We start from the raw sequence: 6083 nt of genomic DNA on the forward strand, positions 1-6083 counted from the left end.
CACGCAATGATTTCCCTTGCATTTGTGCGCTTTTCTCGTGCAATTCTTTATACGGCGGACAGAAGAATTTGATTTTCCGCGCATAGAAAATTTGCAAAGAGGCGCGCAGGTGCTGGCTGGTTTGGGTTTTGCGTGCGTGAAAAATCTTCCGTGAAATATGCAACAATTTGAACGGATAGGAAAGTGCGCAAAATCGAGCGAAATTGGAAGAATAAATCGAATATGTTTAGGAGAGATCTAATTAAATACGGACAAAATAAAATTATAAGAAAAGAGAAAGAGATAAATAATACATGCATTAGTCAAAAGATATGCAAACTAACATAAAAAACAAGATAAAGTCTAAAGAGAAACATATTTTAAACACGTTAACACATATTTGTTCATAATTGGATTTAAATTTCATAATAAAACATTGCTCAACTGGCAGAAACTAATGTTTCATGATATAAAACCTCTTATTTTGCATTTTAATTAGCTATACGCTTGAAGGGCATACACGCCAGCAACAGATTGTCTGCATAATGTTGTACTAAAGTTGAACCATTTAACTGTTTAACTCCTAATTAAAATAAACCGCTTTTAAATCACAATCGCGGCGGAACTAATGTGACTATTTTCATTCGACAAGTGATATATGTGAGTCGTCCACGTTAATCCGCCCTATTCGTACAGCTCCTGCAGGGCCCGTCCCTTCGTTCCTTTACTGTGCTCTCCGGTGTCCCATCGCCCACCCCTCCTTCTCTCGACGAACGTCCAATTTGTCGCTCGAAAAGTCGCGAACGAAATCGACAGTGAGCGATCGTAGTTTCACTCCCGGCCTCCCGGGCTGCGGACATTGGCCGTGGTTGTGGGCCGGTTCCGCCGCGACGATTCCGGTTGCGATTGTGACACCTCTAGCTTCCTCTCCCCCCCCCCCCCCCTCCCGGGAGACCTCACAATGTCGCTAACTTTTGGCCATGGCCGTCACTTGCGTACGGGGCACGTTGCCGGTGCGTTGTCGCGTAACGCAAATGAAAGTGAAACCCCCGGCGCACTCACAATAGGCAACAGTGCGGAGGAAAGGGGTTGCATACGCGACACATTGGATGGAGGCAAATTGTTCACACAGCTCCAAACACAGCGCACAGACCTGCCTAATCCTTGCTCCGCAGCTCGCCGCGCCTGTGGAGATGCGTAACGCCACTTAGATACGCACCGGGACACATACGCTCACGCGCCACTCGCGATCGATGCGTGTTTCGTCATAAATTTCGTTTTCTATTCTCCTGCCTGCTCCAGCTGCTCCCGAAAACCTGAAGCCGGCCGGGCAGGTGGACTACTTTGCATTCCGCGTGGCACGCGCCTGCCGGCGTGCGGTTTGATTTATTCCGGCGTTCGGCAGCCAGCTCCCAGTGTTGTCACTCGCCAACGCGCTCCAGTAGTAATGCCGGTGCGTGTGCGTGCGTGTGTGTGTGCTGCGATATGTGGGAAAGCGTCGCCGCGGTTGCGTTGTTACCTTCTTTGTTACGCTCGTTTGATTAGCCATCGATGATGCAGCCCGCCGCCGACGACGCAGACGACGATCACGCAAAACAGACGCGCATAATGGCATCACGCATCCCTTCCTTGCGGGACCACACCAGGACGACTTTCGATTGCAGCTCCCAACTCGGGCGAGTTGGGCGAAAGGCTTTCACCTGCTAGCGCTGGTCTGGTGGTTGGCGTTGGGGTTGAAGCTCGCACATGCACACACACGCGTGTGCTTCATTTGGTGCAGAAGCTGTTCAAAGCCGGCCTTCCATGCGGCAATCGTTTATCATTCGGTTCGGTGCAATGAAGAAGGTGTCGGCGAAGAATTTTAATGTGTGCTTATAATAATTGTGAGTAAAAGTGCCTTTAAATGATTTGAATGGTTGCGTATCGAGTGTAAAAAGTATGTGTAATTGATAAGAAAAGCGGAAAAAATTGGAAATAGATGATATTAATTCAAAATTAAAACGATTTTTGAAACTGAACACCACAAACGGTATTACGAGGGATATAAAATAATTAAGAATAGAACAGATAAGGAAAAATACATAAAGTGTGCGGTAAATAACAATGATACTAACAAATATATAAGAAAAACGACAAAAGAACAAACTGCGAGTTTCATTGAAATAAAACAAATTAGAAAAAGAACGTCATATCAACACCAATATTTAGAAGAGAAGAAAATAACAAATAAAAACGAGTACAAGTGTGTTGAAGCTGAGCTGTAATGATGCAATGAATGCATCGTCAGCCATGCAATTTTCAAAAGGTTTGCCAAATTAATTCCAAAGTAAAATTGCAACGAATGTAGGGCAGCGGGAAGACAAAAAGCCAAATTTATGATAAAAACAAACTACATTTGCACACCCTTGCGTTAGGTAAGATCCTAATTTTACCAACCCACCTTCGCAAATTTGCATATCATCTCACACGCCCTCGCACAATCATACGGTTAATCAGGACGATTTTCCCACACGATCGGCCCCAAAAAAACAAAAGTGCAACCAAACCTTGCGATATGCATTTTGGCCGACCGGGGGAGGTCTGCCGTTACATAAAGACACACAATTTGCCAAACCGAAACACCATGCAAAACGAAATAATAGCCAATCGATGGTATAACGCGAATCGATCTGACAACGGTCGATCGCGATCATATCGATCCAAATTTTCTTGTGCCACAACATCACCGCCGCCTCCGCCACCCCCATTCACACATATGGATTTGCGTATGCATTCGTTTGCTTCTGCTCCTCTGCGGCATTGGGTCAATCGGACAGCAAACACCGATGCACAACAACACCCGCCACCAGCCACCTTCACTTGGCTGCTCCACCTTCTTGATGCTCGTGCCTAAAGCTATGCGCTTTTCTCTGGTGTTCCCGTTTCGATCGCACCGAAAAGGGGGGTTTGGGTTGTGTTGGAGAAGGTTTAATTTTTCATTTCGCCAACGTTCAAATGAAAGATGCGGCGAATGTGTGTGTGTGTGCGAGTGTGTACGCACATCGAATCGAGATCGTGCAATCGAGCTCGAACCGACCGAAACCTTCTTGTGTTCACTTTCTTTCTGGTCAAAACCGGGCCCAAACAACCAAACAAACCGAATAGAAGGAGCGATTCCTTGGCCGGTGGCCGGCGTGTTCGGCGAATGGCTGTGTTGTGGTGGCGCAAACTTTCGCACCTTTCGTGCACTTGTTGTTATTGCTATTTTTTCCTTCTTTTTTTGGTTTGCTCGAAACAGGGTAGGAAAGGTGAAGTGAAAGAAAAGGGTACAATTTCGTGCGAAATATTATTTCGCAAATTAAAATGAAGGAGAAAATTGATTTGCATGCAATAATCAAGTAAATATAGAATAGTAATAAACCTTACACGCTCTTAAAACATTCAAACAAGCCTTAAACTCTCAAAGCTTCGGTTCATTAGAATATAATTAATACAACAAAAAACGGTAAATTAAGCCACAAGATAAGCCAAATGGGTAAACAAACATACCGACAGGTCCTACAGGTTTCCCAAAGCCTAAGGTACCGCTAAACCCGTGGAGTAAATTGAAAACTCCCCACACACTCTCTCACACACACACACACACACGCAGAAAAAGCCGCCCTAATCGATAAGCCCGGGAGCAATGCTGCCATAACGAAATTAATGATGCCTACGTCAATTGGCCAGCGCCACGGCCGCCCTACACTACACTAACGACCTTCCCAGCCCGCGTGTACGGTGGATTTAATTTTTGGAAAATTCCCTTACTATCCTCACCCGTCTGGGGTGGGCTCGGGTGCCCGGGGCAGCGGGGCGTTTGTGGCTAGTAGTAATTTCTTCACTTTCTCCTGCTGCCCCCTTCCCGTTTCCAAGTACGTGCTCCGCAGTGATCGCCCTCCCCCCCAAAGAAGGCGTCAGCTACTCCTACTCGGCTCATTTGCCAACCTAATGGTCCAAACGGGCAGGGAAGAGCCTAAGAGCCGGCGCGCACGAGAAAAATGAAAAGCCACACCAAGTGACTGTGTGTGTGCGTGTGTGTGTGTGTGTGTGTGTGGACATGAATGAACAGCACAAAAAACATCCACCGATAAGTGTTTACGAGAGGCAACATAAAATAAGTGTGGTGCTGCTGCAAACGATCATCACAGCGCAGCTCACGATCGTTTATGGACGCATAAATCCTATTTATATGCCTTTACCTTTGCCAGTACGGCATAATCAGGCCGGTGACATGAGGCGTGCATCTTTTTTGCATCGTTGACATAAACCCTTTCCGCCGTTTTAGTGCTGGGACACTGCTTTCCGCTGGTCACTTTCTGCGATATTATATCATAAACCGGGGAGGAGATCGATCACCCGGTAGCAGCTCGCCAACACTTTCCAAATCTACCAGGGCAGGTTCTCTCTGGGACACGCTCGCTGTGGTCAATAAAAAGTAAAAGTTTATCGTCCCGCCCCGAAGGTCCAGCGGATCGGAAGAACTTTCCTTTGCAGAAACTGTGACCGAGCCTCCCAGCCTGCTGCCCTTCGGTTTAGCAAAGCGATCAATCAAGGCAGGAAATTGAGCCAATAAACTCGAAGTGCTTCGCTATATTGCGCGACACCTGCCGAAAGCTGAAGGGATTTTTCTTCACCGGTAATGGTCACCGCGAACGCGAGATGAGATCTCTTTAGATGGGGATGATTATTATCATAGGAGATACACAAGTTTCCCAATTTCTCCCACTTCCCGCCCTGCGAGAGAGCATTGACCATTCGGTGCGTGTCTTTTCGATTTCTTCCCCTCGGCTTGCGGTCCAAGTAGAGTATTGTTTTGTTTTGATCTCAGTGACGACACTCCAAAAACCCACTGCGCCCCTCCGGTGAAGTACGAAAGCCTGTTCAAAACTCTTTCAAAACTACACCACGATCACTTACCCCCAAAACAGGGGAAAGAGGGCGGGAAGCATAGAAGAAAGGTACACTTGGGGCACAAATAACCGATCGGAGATCTCCACCGCGAGAGGCATCGATCGATTCCCAACCGGGACCGAGCGACCGAACCTGTTAAACTTGAACTTCGCAAGACGATTAACCGGCAACTCCAGAGAAAAAATGATACGAATTCTCCTTCACCGACTAAAAAACAGGGGGGGACCCACAAACAGAGGAACCTGTCGTTCGGGCCTTCAGTGGGACTCCAAGTTCAACAAGCCGTCGCGAGCCACACACACACACACGGGATCGGGAGAGCATTGGAATTGAGGCGCGTGCCCACAGTGCCACCATTGCGCGCGCCTCTCGACGAGCGGGACCGGTTGCCATGCCATGCCATGGGTGAAAATAAGCCAATGGGCCATAAAACGGCCCACCGGCCTATTCAGCGCCCTCCAGAGCCCGACCTTCCTCGTATCCAGTTTTCGCGTAGCGCTTCTCGGTAGCGGCATCGACGAAAGCCAGCCCTTGGGGAAGGCGCTGCGCGTTCGGCCGGTGACTGTGCGGCGTTATGCTATTAGTACAGTGCGTTTCCAATGCACTGATTTGCATTTGAATTGAAGCATTTTGTGCGGAACCATGTTTTGGGCAGCCCGTTCGTTGTCGTCCGTTTTCTTTGCCATTGGAGTTAGGCGCTTACAACAGCCATTCCTTTTGATGATTGATTATTAAAACCACTCAAAAATGGATTCAATTTTTGTTTTGGTATGGGGGAAAGCAAGGGGCGATGAATAAGGAAAATTTCTAAAATTAATTAAATGCAACCGAAGGCATGCAGCACTTTTGCTTCTAAATTGGTTTGCCCTACATCAGCCAATCTTCTAGGATGAAAACGAAACCTTCGCTTCATGTATCAATTATTGCAACAACAAAAAACGCCCGATGTGTGTGTCTTTCGCCCCCCGTGCTGCAAGAAGCGACGGTCAGCAGCCACAAACAAACAAGTGAGCCAAACAAGCTAAAACCAAGCAGCAACAAAAAAAAAACACTTTTCGCGATATGTTTTGCAAACGCGGCGAGATCAGCGTGATCGAAGTCGAAGAAGAAAAGTCGTTACTGCATGCTGCTGCTGCCGCTGCTGCCCCTCGACGCGGACGATCAAAACATTA

Source organism: Anopheles gambiae, chromosome 3 (genome assembly GCF_943734735.2).
Source record: "Anopheles gambiae chromosome 3, idAnoGambNW_F1_1, whole genome shotgun sequence".
Lineage (NCBI taxonomy): Eukaryota > Metazoa > Arthropoda > Insecta > Diptera > Culicidae > Anopheles > Anopheles gambiae.